At 44.6% G+C, this 24,719-nt stretch overlaps 1 protein-coding gene across 5 annotated transcripts in view; it reads right to left on the bottom strand.

Moving 5' to 3' along the window:
- WNT11 (Wnt family member 11) overlaps window positions 1-24,719 on the bottom strand; it is a 61,418-nt gene that overhangs the window by 22,496 nt on the left and 14,203 nt on the right. The window lies entirely within an intron of this gene.

Genomic DNA, 24,719 nt, shown 5'->3' with positions numbered 1-24,719 from the left:
GCTCTGACACTGTGTTCTGTGTTCTAAGGCCCCTTCTAGCTCTGACATTGTGTTCTGTGTTCTATGGCCTCTTCCCACTCTGACATCATGTTCTATGTTCTAAGGTCCCTTTTAACACTGACACTATTGTTATACTCTAACATTTCATATTCTAAGTTATGTTGCAATTTTAATATTCTAAGTTCTCATATTCTTTGTCTCTAGGATTTTAAGATCCTGTTTATCCAACTTCACAATTTCAGTGGGAACCAATACCCAGGAGGGGTCTGAGAGAGCCTAGTGGCTTCTATGAGATTCTTACCAGAGCCTCACAGAACTACAAAAAGTTAAGACAGGGAACAACCTCTAAAAAATATCTAGTCCCTTGGGGCAACTGGGTAGTGCAATGGATATAGAGCACCGGCCCTGAAGTCAGGAGGACCTGAGTTCAAATCTGGCCTCAGACCAAACACTTGACACTTACCAGCTGTGTGACCCTGGGCAAGTCACTTAACCCCAACTGCCTTTAAAAAACAAACAAGCAAACAAAAAACATCTAGTCCCACTCTTCCATTTTAAGGATAAGACATGTGAGGTCCAGAGATATATAGTGACTTCCCTACAGTCACACAGTAAGTTAACTGCCCTCCCTGACCATCTGATTATCTTTCAATTAAGATGCCTCTGGGCTTTGCCTCTAGGAGAAAGACCGGGTCATCTTGTGGCCCAAATGGCTACCTCCTGTAGTATTGCCTTCCTTGAATTCTCCTCTAAAAGGGACAATCTGGAGGGCCTGGAATCAGGAAAACCTGAGTTCAAATCTGACCTTAGACACTTCCCAGCTGTGTGACCCTGGGCAAGTCACTTAGCCTCTGTTTGCCTTAGTTTCCTCATATGTAAAATGGAAATAATAATGATACCTACCTCCCAGGGTTGTTGTGAGGATCAACTGGGATAATAATTATACAGCACAGTGCCTGGCCCATGGCACATACTATGTAAATGTCAGCTCTTATTATATAGTTATTATTAATCGTCACTTCTCAGACACTTAACTTGTGTCCTAGTCCTGACCACATCTGGCTGCCATCATTGCCAGCTTATCAATGAAATGATCCTTCAGAGATCCACACCATGGCGGAACAGCACTGGACCAACCCAGCAGCTTCTTACTACGTGACCTTGGGCAAGTTCCTTGATATTTCAGAAGCTCCGTTTCCTTCCCAGGAAAATGGGCATAATAATCAATCAAAAGGTATTTATTAAGCACTTAGTATGCATTAGGCACTGAGTTAGTTGCTGGGCACAAGTGGTTAAATAGTCCCTGCCCTCAAGGGGCTTACATTCTATTGGGGATATAGCATGATGCTCATATTCCTCCACTGAGATCTCACTGCAGCACAGGAATGATCCCGGTCCTGGAAGGCAGTGCCAGGAGAACGTAGTCTCTGACAGTTCTCACCAGGCCAGGGAGGCTTTAGCACAGGCCTGGCAAGGGAGAGTGTATTTGTCTCCCAAGAACCAGTCTAGCCAAGTAGAGAGAAACTCCTCACCAAAGGCTTAGCAGCTACCAGGGGAACACTGGGAGTGGGGAGAGAAGGCACAGTGGCTCATTAAACGGCCCGTTGAGGGGTAAGATCTGGGGGGCTGGCCTCTGAAATGCCTTCCAGTTCTAGAGCTGTATTCCTGTGGTCCAACTGATACTTCTGGAAATGGAGGATTGGCATGAGTAAAAAATCTCAGACTCTCAAGAATAAACTCTAGAATCCTGAGGGTCCTGTAGTCTAAACCCTTCATCTACTGGAAGAGGAAAGTAAAGGTGAGGGAGACGAAGTCACTTGGCCGAGGTTGGCCTTGTGTGAGGTCACACAGGGAACACGTACAAGATTGGAACCTGGCTCGTCTGATTCCAAATTTAGTGCTCTTTCCTCTACACCCCCTCCATGATGGCAATCTCCATCACGGGGCTATTTTGAAGTTTGAACTTTAATTCAAGTTTAATAATAGTTGCAAAGTGGTTTATAACCCAATGAAAGTGTTTGAAGCTTAGCTCTGGGGAAACAGGCAGAGGACCAGGATCCAGCAGACCAAGGTGCCAGTCCTGGCTGTGTGACCTTGAACAAGTCATTTTTTGAGCCTTAGTTTCTTCATCTGAAAAACTTGTTCCACCTACTCCTTAGGGCTAGAAGGAAAGCACTTCATAACCTTTGGAGTGCTGCAGAAACATGCTAGGTCTGGAATCAGGAAGGCCTGGGTTGGAGTCAGATTCTTCTTTACATACCCACTAGCTGTGTGCCCCTGGAAAAGTCACTCAATGTCCCTCAGTTTCCATTTCCTCATTTGTAAAATGGCGGTGATAAGAACCCCGACCTCCCAGGGTTGTTGCAAGGATCAAATGAGATCATATTTACAAAGAACTTTGCAAACTTTAAAGTACAACATCAATGTTAGTTATTGTCATTATAATTTTTATCACTATTTTTGTTATTCCTAAGGCATTTGCTGAAGCTTGGTGTAGGGGGGAAACCCTAGCCTTGGAGAACAAGAGTTTGATTTCCATTCAGCCTCCTTGGTGTACTCAGTGATGTTGAGCAGGTCACGGCCCATCTCTGATCTTCTATCAGATTGGAGAGTGGACTGAATGGTCTCCGTATCCTTTGTGCTAAGTTCCTTCTTAGTTCTGACATTCTATGTTCTAAAGTCCTTTCCAGTTCTGATATTCTATGTTCTATGGCCCTATCCAGTTCTAACATTCTATGTTCCAGGGTCCCTTTCAGACCTGACATGCCGTGTTCTAAGGCCCCTCCTAGTTCTGACATTCTATGTTCTAAGGTCCCTCCCAGCTCTGACATTCTGTGTTCTAAGGCCCCTCCCAGCTCTGATATTCTGTGTTCTAAGGTCCCTCCCAGCTCTGACATTCTGTGTTTTAAGGCCCCTTCTAGCTCTGATATCATGTATTCTAAAGATCCATCAAGCTTTGCCATTCTATGTTCTCTGTTTAGCACTGTACACTCTCAAGGCCTTTCCAGCTCTCCCATTCTGTGTTAACAGGCTGGAGGTTAATTTGTAATTTCTTTTTTAAGTCTAGGAAAGAGAAAAAAAAAACTTCAAGACTGAAAGGAAAGAGGTACATAAGAGGTAATAGTTGGGATGAATATTTAAAGGCTTTTGCCTATAGCAGCTTCCCTTCTCTGCCCCTGCCCCTCTCCCTAACTCCTTCCATATCAAATCCTTAGTCCAACCCTGGGCTCATGAGAGCCTGAATTGTCTGCCTTGGGGCTATGAGGAAAGCCTAGCTTGTCCCCCCAGGTAATGGGTGCTGGAGGAGGGGAGCAAAGTGTCTGAGCTCCTGAATACTGTCCCAAATCTGAAAGTGGTATTTTTGGAAGGACATTGGCAAGCCAGGAAGCACCCCAGAAGGAGAGACAGAGAAGGTGGGGTGGGTCAGGAAGGGGGAAAGGACTGGAAACCCTGCCATAATAGGATCAGGTAAAAGAACTGGGGAATTTTAGACCCACAGAATCTCAGAATTGGCAAGGACTTTAGAGGTAACCATTCAGACTTACCCTTGATCCAGAATTCCTTCCACATCTTCTCTGACTAGTGCTCCCCCAAACCTCTTTTGAAGACCTCCAATCAGGGAAAACTCACTATCACCTAAAGCAACCCATTCCCCTTTTGGAAAGTTATAATTGTACTTAGATTATATTTAAAATTTGCCTTCTACTCATTGCTCCTAATTCTGCTGCCTGAGCCGAGCAAAATGTCAACTCCCTCCCCTACAGGACGTCCCTTCAATTTCCTAAAAACAATATTCATGTCATTCCTGGCTCTCTGTTCCAGGCTAAACCTTTCCAAACCCTTCGATGGATCCCCATATGGTCTGGTTTATGGGGCCCTCATCACTCTGGGTTCCTTCATAATGGATACACTGTCGATGTCTTTCTAAGTGGCGCCCAGAACTAACCACAACACGCCAGATGGGACCTGACCAGGGCAAACAGAGCTACGTCATCCTGTCCTGAAGAGGAACAGATTGAGGAAAGAGGATTGTCATGGTCACTGTCTTCAAACATTTAAAGCTGTCAATGGGGCAGAAGGATACCATCCATCCTCTGCTCAGCTGTCAAACTGATCTTGTCACCCTCTATTCAGTCACCTCTAGTGGCTTCCTATTGCCTCCAGGATCAAGTATAAGCAGAAGCTAGAATATTCTCTGTTTGGCTTTCAAAGCCTTTCATAACCTGGCTCCTTTCTACCTTTCCAACCTTCTTACACCTTACTCACTCACATACTCCTCAATCCAATAACATAGTCCTCTTTGCTGTTCCTGGAACTTTCCATCTCTGACTTTTTCCCTGCTATCCTCCATGTCTGGAATACTGAGCCCCTCTTTATATCTGCCTTCTAGCTTCCCTGACTTCCTTCAGAATTCAAAGTCCCAACTTCTACAAAAAGCCTTTCCCAGTTTTCCTTAATCTTAGTGCCTTTTTTCTGAGATTACCCTCAATTTAACCTGCCTATGTCTTGTTTGTACATGTGTTTGCATGTTGCCTCTCCCCATCAGACTCTGAGTTCGCTGAAAGTTTTTAACTTTCTTTGAATCCTCAGTACTTAGCATAGTGCCAAGTACATAGCTGACTGCCTTGTCAACTTGTCAAAATACCTGCCTACCCTGTATTGCTTGGCCCCGGAGGCAGGAAGCAGGCACAATGGGGAGAAGCCAAACTGTGGTACCTCGGGCAAAGGTCTTTTAGACCTGTTCCAAGAAGGCTCAGGAATTGAAGGAAGCAGAGGAGGTTAGGGAGTACTAAAGCCAGGGGTTAGGCCATTTAGAAGCCAACCACAGGATCACAGAAGCTCAAAACTGGCCCTGACTTGGGAAACCACCCAGTCTTACCCCTACTTGAGGTGGTGGACACCCCAACGACATCCCGATAAGTCACCCGGCCTCCACTTGAATGCCTCCCCATTCATCTTCAGGGGACAAGAAGCTGGGAACAGGAAAGGGAGCTCACAGGCCCCCACAGCTCTGTTCCACAAATCTACTAAAAGGGAAATGAGGTCACTCATAAGGTCACCCTGTTCCCTCTGCTTTGCTGCCTATCACAGGCAAAAATGGCCTCTTCTCCTGTTCAGGGCAGTTCCGGGAATACAGACTCCATTGCTGACTTTCACACCTAGCCCAGGGAACTAGGCTCTGAGAACGATGAGAATTTCTGAACTTAAGAGTACTCACCATGAGAGGACACTTAAGGCTGGAACAAGAATGCCTTTATTCCAGTATCTGAAGGGTTTTCATGGGATAGGGCCTCATAAGATCATAGATTTAGAGCTGCAAGGGAATTTACAGATAAGTAAACTAAGGCCCACAAAAGTCATATTCCCAAGTGGAAGAGCCAGGAGACAGCCCCTGACTCTAATGCCAGTGCTTCTCATTCTGTTTGGCCAGAGGTAAGAACAAGATAATACACTCTCTGGGACTCTGGTTCATGTAGTTCCTAAGAGACAGAACAGACTGTCCCAGAAGACCATGAGTCCCCCCAGCATGGAATAATGGAAAGAGTGTTGGATTTGGAACCAGAAGAACCAGCTTCAAATCCTGGTTCTGCCACTTATTACCACAGGTCGTTTAACTTCGTGGTTTCACCAGGCCTCAGTTTCTTCCTCTGTAACACAAGGAAGTTGAACTAAATGACCTGTAAGTTCCCTTCCAGAAATAAGCCTGTGAGCCCATGACCTTACAAGGTAAGCCCATGTTCCACAGTGGACGTCTTCTCTGTTGGGAAATTCAAACTGAGCTTAACCCAAGAATCACAGACTTTCAGAAAGAGAAGTGACCTCAGAGGTCGTGTGGTACGATCAGTACCAGGGGGACAAACCCTGCCTACTTGAAGATCTCTAATCACAAAGATCATACAATCATCAACTTGGGAGCTGGGAGGGACCAGTGGGGGTCTGTGTCTCTTGAATAGCAAGACTGGCCACAGAAGAAGAGGCCACGTTGGTCAGCGACACATCAAGGGAGAAAATAAGCAAGGGATGGGGGTCTGCAAGTTGACCTCATGAGAGCCTTTCCTTTAAAACTACTTTAGACTTAGGAAGCGGAGCTGTGGGCACCACTGAGCTTTCTTTTCCATTCTCAGACTCCCCTCCCCCGGAGATAAACCAAAATGGTTTCAATTAGGGATTTGAATGAGTGAGTCAAGCTGAGAAAGGCTGTCCAGACCAGTAAATTTCTGCCTCCCGCCTGTAATCCCTGATTGACTCCCTGGAGTGGGACTTAGTTAGAAACGGTCATTACCGTTAATTACTGAATTACCGCATCCCCTCTCCTTGGATGCAGCTAGCCTCCTCCTGGTGTATTTATTTATGTGTGTCTAGGATTGATTTCCCTGCCCTGTGCTGAAGGGCTCTGGCTTCATCCATGAAATCGAGCTGCCCCATCCTTCCTCACATTGATTGTTGGCAGCTTGGGTCTTGGACAGCCCTGATTCCCTGCCCAAGGCCCCTGGTTGTCCCCATCTCTTCTGCCTTCAGCCATGCCACTTAGGCTAGAGCAAACCTTAGAACCTAGAGTGCCAGAGGTAGAAGAGACCCTCAAGTGTAGAATATCAGAGAGAGAAGGGATCTTGGAACAGAGAATGTCAGAGGAGATGGGACCTTAGAGTGTAGAATGTCGGAGACAGAAGAGATCTTTGAACATAGAAATGTCAGAGCCAGAAGGGATTTTAGAACATAGAATGCCAGAGTAGATGGTACCTTAGAATGTAGAATGTCAGAGACAGAAGGGATCTTAGAACATAGAATGGCAGAGCCAGAAGGGATCTTAGAACATAGAATGTCAGAGTAGATGGGACCTTAGAGTGTAGAATGTTAGAGACAGAAGGGATCTTAGAACGCCAAATGTTAGAGCTGGAAGAGACTTGAGAACCCAGAATGTAAGAACTAGAAGGCATCTAAGAACCCAATGTCAGGCTTGGGAGGGACATTAGAACACAGCATGCTTGAATTAAAAAAGAACTCAGAAACCATCTCTTCCAACCCTTCCATTTACAGGTGGGGAAACTGAGTTCCACAATTTAAATTCTTAGATTGATTCAGCTGGAAAAGCTCTTAGAAATCATCTAGTATGGCACCCTCATCTTACAGAGAAGGAAACAGAGGGGAAGGCCACATGGCTAGGAAGCAAGAGACTCAGTCTTAGCACTCTTTCTGCCATATTGCTTCTCTATTTCTTAACTCTTCTTCTTGCCCTCCCCACCTGGGGCTGCGATATGACAGAGAGGGACCTGGACATGGAGCTGGAAGACCTACAGCAGGGTAAATTCCCTGTTAGGCCAGAGACCCTGACTTCTCCATTCTGAATCTTAGGTTTAGTATCTTTAAAAATAACAACGAGGGAGCTCATTGGATAGAGAGCTGGATCTCCATACTCCCTGGAGCACACACACTCATGGCCTGGTGTGCTCTGCAATGCACCTACTCCTATTTAAGGTTTACAAAGCAGTTTCCTCACAGTATCTCCTCGAGGGAGGTAGTATGATGGATATTATCACCATTTCACAGAAAAGAAAACTGAGGTAGGTGAAAGCTGCACAGAGGCAGACTTAGAATCAGGATCATAGATTTAGACCTGGAAGGAGTCTTAGGGGTCATCTAGTCCAGATTGGCCTAATACAAAACACACAAACCATTTCCAATTGCCCTACCCACTCTGGTGTAAATAACACCAGCTACCCAACAATTAAATGGGCTGCCTTGTGTGGTAGTGAGTTCATTGTTGCTTCAGGTCTTCAAGTGGAAGCTAAAAGCCCCCCATCCTTAGGAAGCCTTTCCCAATCCCTCTTAATTCCAGGGCCTTCTCTTTGTTGGTTTTTTCCATTTATCCCATCTATAACTTGTTTGTACATAGTTGCCTGTACATTGTCTCCACCATCAGATCATGAGCTCCTCGAAGGCAGGGATTGTCTTTTGCCTTTCTTTTAATCCCTAGTGCTTAGCACAGTGCCCAGCACATAGTAGGTGCTTCATAAATGCTTATTAGTTAAGTGTTTAATAAGACTGACTCTCTAAAGCTAGCTGACAACCTGTCCGGAAATGTTGTAGAGGAGATTCACACTCAAGGTCCCCTCCAACTCTGAGATTCTGTGAGGCTCTGGGAGATTTGGGGGTAGTGGAAAGAAGGAAGTAAATACTGGTTTTGGGGTACCCCGAGATTGTGGTAGCACCACACTGGGGACTGGGGGGAAAGGATACGGTTCTAGGGGCCTTATATCTTCAGCCAGAGCTGAAAGATTAGTAAAGGTTGAAGTAAGAAAGAAGCTCTGGGCCAAGGGCAGGATTCCCTGAATCGGTGCCCAGAAGGATCATGGGATTTGGAGTTGGAAGGGACCAGAAGGATTTATCTAGTCCAAAGACCTGATTTTACAGATGGGGAAATCTGAGGCCAAGAGAGGTTAACTGATTGGACCAAGGTCTCCTAAGTAGGAAATTGCAGCTCAGGGTCACAGGCAGCTCATCACAGTAGAGAACAGCATTAAGATTTTGAGCCAGGGGATTTGGGGTCAAATGCCACTTACTACTGCTTGTGTGACCTTGGGCAAGTCAAATAACTTCTCTGCACCTCAGTTTCCCAATCTGTAATAATAATAGCTAGCGTTTGCATAGCACCTTAAAGGTTGCAAAGCATGTTACATGTTATCTCATTCAATTCTCACAAGCAATGGGAGGTAGCTAGTATTGTTATCCCTGTTTTACAGATGGGGAAAGAGAGGCTTGGAGAGTGAAGTGACTTGCCCAGAGCCACACAGCTAGTGAGTGAGTACCTAAGGCAGGATTCCAAGTCAGGTCTACTTGACCTCAAATTCACCACCCAGCATCCAGGAAAATGAGGCAGGTTAGACTCAATGATTTCTAGCTCTAAGTTGATGAAATAACTATGAATTCAGGTCTCCTGATTCCCTATCTAGTGGTCTTTGGATTGGAATTCCCCAGGAAGCTGGAATCTTCCTTAAGACCTGAGGCAAATTCTCATTTAACTTTCAAAGAGACAGCTTTGTGAAACAGAAACAACGCTGGTGCTGGAGGAAAGACTTTGGGTTCGAGTTTGGCTGTAAACCTTTACTGCTGGATGACCTTGAGGAAGTCACTCCATCTGCATGAACCCCAGATCCCTTCTTTGTAAAACAGGGACACTAATATTTGCACTATTCACCTCACAAGGTTGGTGTAAGGAAAGTGCTCTGTAAAACACAAGGTTTTGCAGAAAGGGGGAAAATGGGGGAGGGAATAAGAATTTGTATAGCACCTGCTATGTGCCAAGCACAGATAAGTGCTTTACAAATATTATCTCTTACAACCCTGTCCTCTCAACAACCCTGTGAGGTAGGTAGGTGTTATTACAGTTGAGGAAACTGAGGCAAACAGAGAAAGCCTGAACTGTCGTTATTAACATTAGGAAGAATTTCCTTAAAATCAGAGCTATCCCAAGATAAAATGGGCTGGGCTTCAGGATATGTTAAGTTCCCTGTTTCTGGTGGTGTTGAAGCACAGGCTGGTTAGGACTGATGTCAGGCAGACCATAGAAGGGCCTCTGGCTTTGGGCTGGGTGGGAGGACTGAATGACATTAGTGTAAAGAGAGCTCTGAGCCAGGGTTCAAATCCTGCCTTTCATGGTCACTACCTCTGTGACCTCAGACAAGTCACTGTAAAATCGGAGGGTTAGACTGGATGGCTTCTGTCTATGATCCCATCATCCTGTGAACAGACATCTGAGGTCTCTTCCAGTCCCTGAAATTCTGGGCTTCTGGTAGAATGCAAAGAAGGGATTTATAGACAGAGATAAATCAATGACTTGATCATGGTCAAGCGTCAGCTGGTAAGGGTATGGCATTCTCTTCTTTATGACATGATGCCGAGCTTTAGGGTTGCCATTTGGGGCCTCTCTGGTCTAGTCCTCTCATTTTACAAAGGAAGGAGCCAAGACCCAGAGATGGGAGGGGAACTTGTCTAAGGTCATACACAGAAAAGCGGACACTCGAATCCAGACCCTTTGGCTGTGCGATCATTGCACTTTCCACCCTGGTACCCTGAATAAAACTGGCCTAGCCTGGGTCTTCCCTATTCTAAAAGGATCGTAAGGACAGATCAGTCTTGCCCAACATACCTGATTCACATTCATTTATTATTAAGTATGTGGTATCTTATTAGCACTTTACCAAATTCTTTGCTCACAAAAAAAAAAATCTCCATGGTACAAGTAATGCAATCATTATTGAGCCCTATTTTACAAGAGAGGAAACAGATCTGAAATCCAGAGACCTGAAATAATGCTCCAGCATTCACACAGCTGGCAAGTTCTAAAACCAGGACTAGAAAGAAGTTTTCCTAAAGTATAAGTCTAATTACGTCACCCCCTCTGGAATAAACTCTAGGCCTTCAGGTTCAAGTATAAAATCCTCTGAAATTCTAAGTCCTTCAAACCCTAGCCCCCTCCTACCTTTCTGGTCTTCTTACATCTCACTCTCCCTGAAATCAAGGTGACACCGACTTCCTTACTGTTCCAAGAACAGAACCAGCTCCCAGCGTTAGCCATCCCACTTACCAATCCCTTGTGCTTGGAATTCTTTACGTCTTTCTCTCTCTCTCTGTCTCTCTCTCTGTCTCTCTTTCTCTCGGTCTCCCCGGCTTCCTTTAAGTCCCAGCTAAAATCCCACCTTCTACAGGAAGCCTTCCCCAATCTCTCTTAATTCTAGGGCCTTCCTTCTGTTAATTACTTCCTATCTATCTTGTACATAGTTTGTCTGTCTATATTTGTTTGCATGTCATCTCCTCTGTTAGATTGTAAGCTCCTTGAGGACAGGTACTGTCTTTTGCCTTTCTTGTATCTCCAGCACATAGCACAATGCCTGGCACATAGTAGGTGCTTAATAACCTTTATTGACTCACTGCCTAGAACCCAGGTCTTCTGGCTCCAAAGCCAGGGCTCTCTCCCCTTTACCACCCTGCCTCTAGACAAGACAATGATCTGGGCTGTGCACCTGCAGAGCAACATACATTAGTACCCCACAGTTCATAAACTTACTTTCCCTTCATTATCAGAGTCCCTTAATATATGCAGAGCACATAATAATAATAATAGCTAAAATTTATATAGTGCTTACTATGTGCCAGGTTAAGTGCTAAGTGCTTTGTAATTATTATAATTATTATCCCATTTGATCCTCACAACAACTCTGGGGGATAGGTATTATTATTATTCTCATTTTACGGATGAGGAAACTGAGGCAGACAGAGGTTAAGTGACTTGCCCAAGATCATGCAGTTAGTATCTGAGGCCAGATTTGAACCCAGGTCTTCCTGACTTCAGAAGCAATGCTCTATCCCTCTCACCATCTAGAACACCTGGTCACCTACATAAATTAACCAATCAACAAGTATTTATTAAGCATCTCCTATATGCCAGGCACTATTCAAGGGGTTAGGGATACAAGTACAAAGTACATGGTCTGACTTATTAATAATAACAGTATACGTAACCAAGATGTTGTCACATTCATGAAGTTAACAAAGCACTTTGCCATTTTTTATCTCATCTGAGCCTTACAACAGTGCAATGACACAGGAGAGCAGGAATTTTTAATCTCTCCATTTTAGAGAAGAGGAAACTGAGGCTCGGGAATGCCAGGGAATGCCCCCAGCCATCGGCATTCAGGGGCAGGGGAAAGCTTGGGGTTGATCTTGTCTAACTTCTGACCCACCGCAGTGAGAAGCTGTCTGAGTGATCACAAGCTTGGATCCTGTCCACTCAAGCCCACTTCTGGTCAAAGAAGACTTCAGCCTTTGCTTCTGGCTGGCCTCCAGTTTAAGGGTTCAGTCCCTGCACAATTAGAATCTTAGCGTTATGAAGGACTTCACGGGGTATTCAGGGAACCTTCCATCCAGTTCAGCAATCCCCTCTAGGATGTCCCTGCCATGGGGCTGTTCAGCATCTTAGATGTTAGTCTTAGACCTCCCCCCCTACCCCCAACTCCCACCAATGATGAGGAAACTCACTTCTTCCCAAGGCAGATGATGTTACTGTTGAATTCCTTTTGCTATTGGGAAGTGTTTCCTAAATGGTTTCAGAAAAACCTTGGAAGACTTGTACGAGATGAAGCAGGATAAAGTGAGCAACAGGAGAACCATTTTTACAAGGACATCAATGTTGTAAAGACAAACAACTTTGCAAGACTTGAGAAGGGAAAGGAATAAGCATACGTATACATATATATCTATATGTATGTATACATATTCATGTGTGTAGATAATGCATATACACATATACATTATCTATAGTGCTTTTGCATAGCACGTTATATATCACTTGATCCTCACAACAACCCTGGGAGATAGTTGCTACTATTATCCCCATTTTACAGATAGGGAAATTGAGGCTGAGAGGCTGAGAGAGAACCTGAGAGGCTGAGAGTGACTTGCCCAGGGTCACACAGCTACTAAGTGTTTCAGGAAGCATTGAAACTCAGGTTATCGTGATTCCAAGTTCAGCGCTCTAACCTACAGCATCTATTTCTGTTCCAAGTTCTATAATTTCTTCCCTTCTCTCTTCCCTCCCTCCCTCATCCTAATTTCAGAGACTCTACCTCCACAACATCTCCTCTTTTTCCTCACATGGTCACTCCCCTCCTCTTGGATTCTCACCTGGACAAGCTGGTCCCCTCTCTTCCAACCCTCTCCTCTCTCCATAGCCGATGATATGCCTAAAACTCAGGTCTGGATGTTGCCACTCTCCTACTCAAAAATCTCCATTGTGTCTAATAATGATAATAATGATAACAGTTGACATTTATGAGACACTTTAAGGTTTGCAAAAGGTTTTATATATATATATATATATATATATATATATATATATATATATACCTTATCTAACTTGATCTTCAGAACAATCCTGTGATATAAATGCTCCAGGTATTATCTCCATTTAACAGATGAGGAAAATTGAAGGCCAGGTAGGCCAAGAAGACAGCTGGTAATGTCAGAGAACAGGGACCTTTGGCATCTTCTAATTCAACTCTTTCATTTTACAGAGGGGGGAACTGAGTCCCAGAGAGCAGAAGTGTCAGGTGGCTATAAGGATTAGAACTGCGACTCAAACCCAGGGACTCTTTCTACTGTGCGTTGTTGCTTTTTAAAGTTACCAGCCCTAAGCCTAGGTCTCTGGAGACCAGGGATTCTGGGCCGCTCCCCCAGAGAGGCAGGAGATTGGTCCTGTTTAGGAATAATAGCAATCACAGCAAGAAGAGTTAATGTTTTTACAATGCTTCGCATTCTACAAAGCGCTTTACTCACAAGCCCATAGGGTAGGAAATGCACCCGATTACCATGTTACAGGTGAGGGGAGCAATGCTCAGACAGGACCAGTGCCTTGCTTGTGCTCACACAGCTAGTGAGTATCAGAGAGGGGATTAGGTCTTGAGTCCTGGGAACTATCCATTACACCATGTTTGTTTCCTTTCCAATGCTATCTCTTCCTTGTCCGACAGGCATCCTGGCCCAGGCCGAAGCATCGACCTCCCCCTTCCTAGAGTGCATGGTGGGATATTCCAATGAATTTATGAGGGCTTCTCTGGGCTACTTACAAATTAATCTGCTCGTTCACCAGGGCCTGGCCCCATGCATCATACTTTCCCTCCAGTTACATTCAGGGCCTGCTGTCAGTGCTGGGAACTTCAGCAGAAAGCCCAGCCCCGGGAATGTTTTGCAGAAAGTAAAATGAGCATGGGGAGAACTCAAACTTGGCCAGCAATCTGTTTATTCAGAGGTTTAGTCTGAACAGCCAAAAAAAAAAAAATCCTGCTCTCAACACCAGCTCACTTTGGGCTGTAAAGTGGTGAGACCTCAGAGATCAGCTGGGTTAACCCTCATTTGACAGAAGAGGAAACAGAGGTATAATGAGGTACAGTGACTGGGCCCAGGTCAAAGAGCAGATCAGTGGTGGTCCTCAGACTAGAACCCAGGCCTCTGTTTCTCCTGCTTGGGGATCTCTCCACTCTCCCTCACTGCCTCTGAAGGCAGGGTGACGTGCTGGGGAGGAGACAGGATGCAGTTAGGTAAAGGAAAAACCAGCAGGGGCCTGACAGGTTGGAAATCATGCCCTGCGAAGGCCTGCTAAGGACTGCTGCTGGGTGGATAGGTGGGGGGCATCCTGGGTGGGGGGGAGGCAGGGATCCAGGTGGGATATTGGTACTTAAGGGGATGCTGAGTTCACCCTGGAGCAGGGTTAGGGGAGGAGCACAATGCTATTTCCTTTGCAATGTGATGTTCCTGGACCCTTCCCTCTGTTTCCAGCGATGCCTGAGGCCAAGGACTGGTCTTAGCTTCTGAAGAGGTACAATTCAGTGGAACCTAGAAAGGCCCTACCATCTCCAAAACTCCTTGTCTGCTCCCTGAAATTCCTATCATGGGGAAGAGCCTTTCATGGAATCATAGTGTGTCAGAGCTAGAGAGGATCAATAAAGCCAGAGCTGGGAAGGTCCTTAGAACATTGATTGTCAGAGATGGAGGGGACCTTACCTAGGACATAGAATTCAGAGGAAGGCACCTTAAAACACAGAACTCAGGCTGGAGTCAGGAAGACTTCCAAAGGCTCGAATGTGGGCGATGGAGTGTTGTGTACAAAGAATCTGCAGAATATGGGCCAATTTGGTTGGCCCACAGAATTTGGGAAAGGACAGTCCTTCCACGCCTTTTCAGCTGGGTAACTTGGTGGATAGAGCCCTGGACCTGGAGTCAGGAAGACCTGAGTTCAAATCTGGCCTGCAGCACTTCCTAGCTACGTGACTCTGGGCAAGTCACTTAATCTCTGCTTACCTCAGTTTCCTCATCTGTAAAATAGGGCTAACAGCACCTACTTCCTAGGGCTGTTGTAGTCATTGTAAAGCACTTAGCACAGTACCTGGCACATAGAAAGCACAATTATAAATGTTAGCTATCAGCACCATCATTTTAGAGGCAGTGTGGGGCAGTGGCTACAGCCCTGGATTTGGATTTGAAGACTTGAGTTTGGATCGTTCCTCACGTACTCCAGGGTTTAACTGTCTATTAGACATCCTGAACCGGGGGTTCTCTAGACATCTTAAACTCAGCCTGGCTAAAAGTAGACTCTTATCTCTCCCCCTCAAACTTCTTCTCTTCCTCACTTCCCTGTTACTGTAGAGGAGAACACCATCTTTCCAGTCACCGGTGTTCACACCTCACTTATGGGTCATCCTCAAGTCTTGACTCTCTTTCCCTCCCCATCACAGCCCTCTGCCCACCCCACATCCGATCTGTTGCGAGGCCCTGCAGTTTCTATGTTCAGCACATCTCTCAAGCATGCCCCCTTCTTTCTGACACAGCCCCCAGGATGGTACCCGCCCTCATCACCTCAAGCTGGGACCATTTCAATAGCCTGCTGCCTCGTCCCTCCCCACTCTGGTCTATGCCCCCGTCAGAGTGATTTTCCTAAAGCACAGGTCTGTCCACGTCATCTTCCTGCTCAAACAACCCCAGTGGCTCGATATCACTTCTAGGATCAAATATAAAATTCTCAAAGCGCCTCAGAAACCTGCCCCTTCTCTGCTTCCAGTCTTCTTATACTTCCATTGGCTTCCTTGATGCTCCTCTACCACTCCATCTCCCAACTCTGAGAGTTTTCACCGGCTATTCCCTATGCCTGAAATGCCCTCCCTCCTCCTTTCTCCCTCTGAGGCTTCCTTCAAGTTCTAGCTAAAATGCTACCTTCTACAGAAATCCTTTCCTGATCCCCTTTAATGCCAGTTCAAATCTGACCTTGGATACTTCCTAGCCGTGTGACCTTGGGCAAGTCACATAACTTGTTTGCCTCAGTTTCTCCATCTGTAAAATGAGCATCATAATAGCACTGACCTCCCAGGGTTGTTGTGAGGATCAAATGAGATGATAATTGGAAAGCACTCAGCATAGTGCCTGGCACACAGTAGGCACTATATAAATGTTAGTTATTATTATGTATCCTCTATATTTGTCCGTATATAGTTGTTTACATGCTGTCTCCTGTAACAGATTGAGAGCAAAGACTGTTGTTTGCCTTTCTCTGTACCCCAAGTGCTTAGGATACTGCCTGGCAGATAGGAAGCACTTCATACATTTTTATTTACTGATTTATTATTAGTCTTATTAGACTAATATTAGTCTTTTCTTGGGGGGGAGCAACTGAGGTTAAATGACTTGCCATGGTCACACAGGTAGTGAGTATCGTGTATCTGAGGTCAGATTTGAACTCAGGTCCTCCTGACTCCAGGGCCAACACACCACCTAGCTGCCCCGACTAGTATTAGTCTTAAGATGAACAAATCATCTAACCTGCTTTAGTCTCTTTACTCATGAAATGCGAATGCTATTTGTGCCCCCTCCCTCAGGAAGTTGTTGAGAAGATTAAAATAATGGAGGCAGAGCTCTTGGCAAAACTTAAAAGTGATATAGAAATAAGGATCTTATTTTAATTTTTTAAAAATTCCTTTGTCAGAGGAAGAAATCAAAGCTATTTTAGTCATATAAAAAAATGCTCTAAATCGCTATTGATTAGAGAAATGCAAATTAAAACAACTCTGAGGTACCACCTCACACTCATCAGAGTGGTTAATGTGACAGAAAAGGAAAATGACAAATGTTGGTAGGAATGTGGGAAAATTGGAACACTAATGCATTGGAACACTGATCCAATCATTCTGGAGAGCAATTTGGAACTATGCCCAAAGGACTATAAAGCTGTGCATGCCCTTTGACCTGGCAATACTACTAGTAGTTCTACATCCCAAAGTGATCAAAGAAAAAAGGGAAATGACCTACATGCACAAAAATATTTATAGCAGTTCTTTCTGTGGTGGCAAAGAACTGGAAATTAAGAGAATGCCCATCAACTGGGGAATGGCTGAGTAAGTTGTGGTGTATGATTGTGATGGAATACTATTGTGCTATAGGAAATGATGAGCAGGATGATTTCAGAAACAACAAGGAAGATTTACATGAACTGATGAAAAGTGAAGTGGGCAGAAGCAGGAAAACAGTAATATTGTAACAGCAATATTATACAATGATCAACTGTGAATGACTTAGCTATTCTCAGCAATATAATGATCCAAGACAATCCAAAGGACTTATGATGAAAAATGCTATCCAGCTCCAGAGAAAGAACTGACGCAGTATGAATGCAGATCAAAGCAGATTTTTTTTTTAAACTTTGTTTACTTTTCTTGTTTTGGGGGTGGTTATTTTTTTTTTTGGTCTGTGTTTTCTTTCACAACATAGCTAATATGGAAATATGTCTTACATGACTGCACACGTATAATCTATACCAACTGTCTTGACTTCTCAAGGAGAGGGGAGGAGAAGGAGGGAGGAAGAGAATTTGGAACTCAAATTTTTAAAAAATGAATGTTTCAATTATTTTTATATGTAATTGGAAAAAAGTAAAATATGAAAAAAGTTAAAAATTTTTTCTTTTGATAAGGAAAAACCCAGCCCTGTCCTTTGCCAGAAGAGCAGCCCAGATGATGACCAAAGGTCTGAGTCCCCTTAAATTTCAGCTCGAGACAAATGATAGGCTTCCTCAGATCTGGGAAGAGAAGACCAAGCTTCCACTGAACTTTTCCTGGATGTCAATATTGGAATGGTTAGGGTAGAGATGAGGAAAAAGAAAAAGAGGACAGCCCAAGAGTTTGAGGGTTAAGACAAATGTTACTCCTGTCTTAGTCTAACGTGACACTAGAAGTTGAAAAGGGGCCCTGGCCTATAAGACAGAAGACATGGTCTGGTCTGGGCTTTGCTCATCCTTTGCTAGTGAGTTGAGACAAATCATTGGACATCTCTGGTCTTGGTTTTCTTTATCTATAAAGCAGGAAATGGTCTCATAATTGTATTTGTGTATGTGTGTGTGTGTTTGGGGACTTTGGGGGGATGAGGTAAGGGCTCAGTGGGGGTAGTCTCATAGATGAAGAAATTATTGGAGGTTAAGTGACTTGCCCAGGATTACACAGCTCAGTTAGAGTGGTACTGCCCTAGAGAACAGAAGTTTTTTTTGTGAGTGTGTCAAGGACCCCTTCTGCAGTGTGGTAAGGTCTATGGACCCCTTTTCAGAATCATATTTTTAAAATCTGAAAGCAAAATACATAATATTACAGAAACCAATTCTATTGAAATAGTTATCAAAATATTAAAACATATACACAAGCTTACAGACCCCCAAGTTCAAAACCCCTCCTCCAGAATTTTGAGCTAGATGAGGTCTTAGAAATTACCATTTTTGCAAATAAGGAAGCTGGGACCCAGGCAGGAGAAGTGACTTCCCCAAGGCCACATAGAAAGTCAGCCAGCAGAACCAACTTGGTAAGGGACATTTGAGCCCATGTAAGTCATTTTACAGATGAAGAAAGGGAAGTAACTTGGGGGTGGTCACATATCCAATTAGCGGCAGAGCTGGGATAAGAACTCTGCTCTCCTGACTCCTGGCATGATACGGAGAGGCTGGGCTGGGCCTGTGAGGAGGAAGCTGGGAAGGCCCAGGTCCCTCACTTTCAGGTACTCCAGCCATTTGTCCAGGGGCTGGGATGCTCCGTGAAAAACTCTAACCTTTCCCAAGCTCCTATTCAGGTCTCAGGGGCTGGGGTGGGAAGATGGGGTGGGGGATGGATCATCTCTGCTCCCTCCCCTAGGAGCCCCAAACTCACAGACACAAGGGAAACAGAGGCAGGAAGGTGGGAAGTTATCAATCTGTCTAGGAGCAGGGCAGAATATTTTTAAAGTGTGGCATTTTCTCAAAACAACTACAGTTCCCACACCATAAACACGGGACACACCAAATATCACCAGACATCAGCGAAACACGCATGCCCTAAGACGTAGAGGCACAGTCCTACACACATCTGGATAGACACGGGTACCCAATGACACCCAAACACACCAAGGCTCACAGACACAAACGTGTCAATCCCACACAGAAGCCTGAGACTCCCTAGGGCGATCAGCCAGACTCTTCCTCATGGCTTCCCCAGTGAGTTTCACCTGCCCTGCGTCCAAGCCAGCACAGAGCTCACAGGTGATTCAAAGCCCCTATTCACACCATCACTAGTCAATTAAGCCTTGCCTCTAGGCAGAGGACAAACCCTTTGAAACCAAGATGGGGCTGCAAGATTGGAGCCCTCTGAACCCATCTGCTCCAATCCCTTCATTTAACAGAGAAGGAAACTGAGGCTCAGAGAAGGGAAAGAATCTAAGTCTTCTGAGGCAGCTGGGAAGCCCAGTGCTGGGCCTGGAGTAAGAAAGACCTGAGTTCAAATCTAGCCTCAGACATTTACTACGACAGGAGTAGGGAACCTGCGGCCTTCTAGGTCTTTAGGTGCAGCCTTTTGACTTTTGTTCTATAAAGTCTGGATTCAGTCAAAAGGCAGAACTTAAGGACCTAGAAGGCCACATGTGGCCTGCTCTATGACCTCCATCAGCTTCAGTTCCTTTATCAATAAAATAGGGATAATAATAGCATCTAACTAGGTGGTAAAATGGTTATAGTGCCAAGCCTAAAGTCAAGGAGACTTGAGTTCAAATCCAGTCTCAGACATTTATTAGTTAGGTGACCCTGGGCACTTAAACTCTGCCTCAGTTTCCTCAACTGCAAAGTAGAAATGATAATAGTGCCTATCTCCAAAGGTGGTTATGAAATAATATTTTCAAAGCACGTGGCACATAGCTGATATTTAATAAATGCTTTTTCCCCTTCCCCTACCTCCTAGGGTTGTTGTGATAACAAAACAATATAATATTTGGAAAGTTGGTGTTCATTTGTGTCCAACCTTTCCATACTGTCCATGGGGTTTTCTTGGCAAAGATACTAGAGTGGTTTGCTGTTTCCTTCTCTAGTGGATTAAAGTAAACAGAGGTGAAGTGACTTGTCCAGGGCCCCACAGCTAGTAAGTGTCTGAGGCCAGATTCGAACTCAGGTCTTCCTGACTGCAGGCCCAGGGCTCTGGGTGGATAGAGTGCTATCCACTGTACCACCTAATATTTGGAAAAGTACTTTGTAAACCTTTGTAAAGTTCTATATAAATGCAAAATGCTAGCTATTATTCTGACTTCCAGGACTGCTATACCATTCTCTGGTAGTAATAATGACAATTATTCTAAAGGTCAAACTGTGAATTTCCTCCATGCAGAGACCCTGCCTCCAGACTTCTCCATCACTATATGACCCGCAGTGCCCCTAGCATGGACCCTGTACACAACAATACTTCATAAATATCCATTTATATTTTTAACCAGACCTATGATTTCCTCAATGTAGAGAGTTCCCAGGGAGGAAGGTCCCTCTACCACTGCAGATCACCACCTCCTTGGAAACTTCAAGTCTTAGAGAGTTATCTGGAGTGTAGACAGGTAACGGACGTGCCAAGGTTGCATGGCCAGTAGGAGAAAAGGCAAGTCTTGAATCCAAGGCTTCCTAACTCTGGGATCAACTTTGTGTCTATTAGGCCTTCCCAGGTCCCCCCAAATTATGCCCCCTGGGTACTTCTAAGCTAAAGTAGCTAAGTGGTACAGTGGATAGAGTAGTGGACCAGGAGGTAGGAAGCTCTGAGTTCAAATCCAGCCTCAGACTCTTACTAGCTGTGACTCTGGACAAGTCATGCCACCTCTGTCTGCCTCAGTTTCCTCATCTGTAAAATGGGAACAATAACAGCACCTCTCTCCCAGCAGGATTGTTGTGAGAATTAAATAAGGCCATCTTAAAATGTTATCTAAATGCTAGCTAGTATTATTATTAAAGTCAGTCTGGACTCCCAGGTTGCCTCTAGTAAATATTTATGGAATAAAAATAATAACAGGTTTCCTTTCCATAACATTTTATGATTTACAAAGTTCTTTTCTCATGGTGAGTCAAGAGTATTTTTTTTTAAATTCCAGACCTGTGATTTCACTGGGAACTGACAGGTGTGGAAAACCCTTCTCCAGATGTGGATGAAGAACATGTCTGTAATTCCAATCTTAAGGATGCTTGCGGCACCGGGAGGTTAAGCAACCTGACCAGGACCCATCAGAGACAGGACTTGAACCCAGGTTTGCCTGGCTCCAGAGCTGGCCTTCTATCCAATACACCAACATTCTGCTTCTCCACTAGAAGAATCATTACCTCCATTTTTCAGAGGAACAAGGTGAGATTCAGAAAAGTGTTTTTGGCTATGTGACCCAGCTAGTTAAAGGCAGGATTCAAACCCAGTTCCCAGCTCTAAGACGAGCAGGCTTACCACTGCCTGGCTTCCGCTACTGGCACTACTAAAGTTCCTGCAGCCAAATTCAACAGGGCACAGGATTGTGACCCACGGCTACTAACAAAGGCGCTTCCCTAGCTTCCTCTTACAAGGATTGTTTATGAGGTGAGATGGTGAGGGCTGGCTTTACTAACCCATCATCTGAGCTGGGAGAAGGAGGAAACTCTTAGAGGTACCAGGGGGCCCTCCCATACACACACAGCTCTGTTCCCCGGTGTGTGACACAGCTAACAGGATACAAAGCTTTTACTTCTTTAGGAGCTGGGACTGACTGTAGGAATCCTCACTGTTGACCCCCTTCATTTTAACACTTTTTTTTAAACACTTTTTTTCCCTTTAGGCAATTGGGGTTAAGTGACTTGCCCAGGGTCACACAGCTAGTAAGTGTTATGTGTCTGAGGCTGGATTTGAACTCAGGTCCTCCTGACTCCAGGGCCAGTGCTCTATCCACTCCACTACCTAGCTGCCCCAACCCCCTTCATTTTAGACAGGAGGTCCGGATAAGAGAATTGACTGGGCTAAGGTCACAAAGTAATTCATCAGCTGAGCTGGTATTTGAATCTAGGTCCTTTGATTCCAAAATTCAGTTTTTTCACACTATGCTCAAGGGAGGCAGAACTGAGAATTTTGACGCCTAATTCAATTTTTTCCCCCATTACACCACTGGCCCACAGATGGCCTAAGATAAACAATTACGGGTTATTATCATTCGTGATGATAATAACTGCTCACACGGACATAGTATTTTCCAGCTTACAAAGGAAATGAATGCTCTTGGTAATCATTAACAATTCAATGTTGACTGAGGAGGACTCTAGCAAACAGCCCCAGGAGTCTAGACTTGGCCATGTGTTATTTAGCATTTTTGTCAATGATTTGGATAAAGATGTAGATGACATGCTTATCACATGGGCAGATAACACAAAGCTGGAAGGGAGAGCTAACACGGCTATCCCTAATACCAGATGGCAGGGTCAGGATCCAAAAAATATCTTGGCAGACTAGAACTTGAGACTGAATTTAATAATGGGGAACTTAATTGGGATAAATACAGCCTTATACTTGAGTAAAAAAAAAAAATGATGCTCCAACTAGAATATGGGAGAGGCACGGTTAGACAACAGTATGAAAAAAATCTGAAGGTTTTAGTGAACCGCAAGTTCAATGAATCAAAAATATCATACAGCAGCTAAAAAAAAAGCTAACATAATCTTGGACTGCATAGTCCTAGCAAAATGCCCAGCACTAGGTAGCTGATAGCTAGCTATACTCTGCTTTGCTCAGACCACATCTGTGTTATTGCTGTTTACTCCTGGTTACCACAGTGGAAGAAGGATATTAATAATTTGGAAAATGATCTAATGAAGGAATTTAGGATGGTGGTGGGCTTTCAGTTAATTCCCCATGAGGCCTGAAGGATCTGTAGACAGCATATGGGAGTGACATGTTGGCTACCTCCAAGTGTTTGAAATGGGCTGCTATATGGAAGAGGAATTAGCACTTTTCATCTTAATCTTAGAAAGAAAAGCTAGGAAGTCTTCAAAAGAACAAAACTAGGCTTAACGTCCAGAAAAACTTCCTGACAATCAGAGGTATGCAAATTGGAATGGACTGCCTTTGGAAACAATAATTCACACTCCTCCACTGAAGGAGGCCAAGTAAAAGCTTGGAAGGCTGCCGGCCTTGGTACGTCATAGAAGGAATTCTTGGACAGGTGTGCATTAACCTAGAGAAGCATTCTCAGGTTCCTTCCAACGTTAAGACTCTCTCTGAGTTTGAGAACGTTAATGTTCAATAGTAGGATTCCCATTTGACAGAGAAGGAAACTGAGGCTCATCCTTCTAGAAAATCACAGAGCAAATGAAAGTGGCAATGCCAGAACTATGGCCAGGTGTTTTGACACATGGTTGGTTAACCAATTGTTGGCAAGTGCTCCTGGGAGAAGTAACAGTGATTTTAAGCTTATTCACATGAACAAATTGATGATTGATATCAGATGACTGGAAAGGCAAAAAAATACAAATTCCTTCAACTGTTTGCTTTTGGCTCAGACCCCGCCAAGACAGATGATTTTTGATTTGAGGGGAGTTCTTCCAGGTCCTGTCTGAGTCTCTTACTATTCTTGCAGAGAAGCTGGAAAGCTATGGATTAGATAGAGATTCAGAACTGGCTGCATAGCCAAACCCTAGAGTAGCTGTTAATGGTTTCATGTAAATCAAGCAATCAGTAAACATTTATTAAGCATCTGCTCTGTGCTGAGCACTGTGCTAAACGCTGGAGATACAATAAAAGAGGCAAAGACAATCCTTGCCCTCAGTGAGCTTACAATCTAATGTCAACATGGCCGGAGGTCTCCAGGGGAGTACCTCAGGGATCTGTAATCAGTGACTTGGAGAGTTGGAGACTCTCAAATTGGAGAGTTGCATTTATGGCCTAGATGGCATGCTCAAGGAATTTACAGATGGCGGGAAGCTGGGAGGGATAGCTCCCATACTGGGTGACAGAGGAAAGGTCCAAAAAGATCTTGACATGCAAGGGTATCAGGCTGAATCTAATTGGATGAAATTCAGTAGGGATAAATAGAAAGTCTTGCCCTTGGGTACAAAAAATCAGCTCCATAAAAGCAGGATAGGAGAGGCACAGTTAGATAGCAATTATCCTGAAAAGATCTGAGGTTCTTATCGGATTGGAGGCTCAATACATGTAGGCAGTTTTATGCAGTAGTCAAAAGAGCAGGTGTGATATTGGCCTGTGTTGAAAGATTTCCAGAAATCAGGAGGCAATAGTTCCCCTATACTCTGCCATAGTCAGGTCTCATCTAGAGTCTTCCATTCATTTCTAGGTGCTCTACTTTAAGAGGGGTTTGGAAAATACCCAGTATAATCAGGCAGGATGGCAAAGGCTCCTAAGCCCATGCCTCATGGGGAGTGGTGGCAGGAACCAGGGAAAGTTGGTCTTAAGAAAAGAAGAATCAATATGGAGCATGCTAGGGTTCTGTGGGTGCCATGAGGAGGATGAACCCGGTTTGTTCTGTCTGGCCCCCCAAGAACAGATAGAGCCTGGGACCCTGGGTGGAAGTCACAGAAAGGCAGATTTAGACTGGAGGTCAGGAAGCCTTTTCTAGCAACTGGAGCCATCCCAAAGTGGAATGGGCAGCTTTGGGAGATGGTAGGTCCCCCCCCCCCACCGCCTTGGGCATCTCCAGTCCCCGCCTGTTGGGGATTTTATAGTGGGGGTCCCTTCCAGTTGTCAAATTCTGTGATTCAGTGAAATTTTCAGGTGCTATATAAATGTGAGTTATTTTTGCTAAAGGTGAGAAAAGGAGGCTCAGAGTGCATACAGAGTGCTGGATTTGGACCTGCCTCAGACTCTTTCAAGTCACTTAATCTCTCTGTGCCTTGG

Source organism: Vombatus ursinus, unplaced genomic scaffold (assembly GCF_900497805.2).
Source record: "Vombatus ursinus unplaced genomic scaffold, bare-nosed wombat genome assembly UNPS02005659.1, whole genome shotgun sequence".
Lineage (NCBI taxonomy): Eukaryota > Metazoa > Chordata > Mammalia > Diprotodontia > Vombatidae > Vombatus > Vombatus ursinus.
This window is presented reverse-complemented; position numbering and strand designations above follow the sequence as displayed.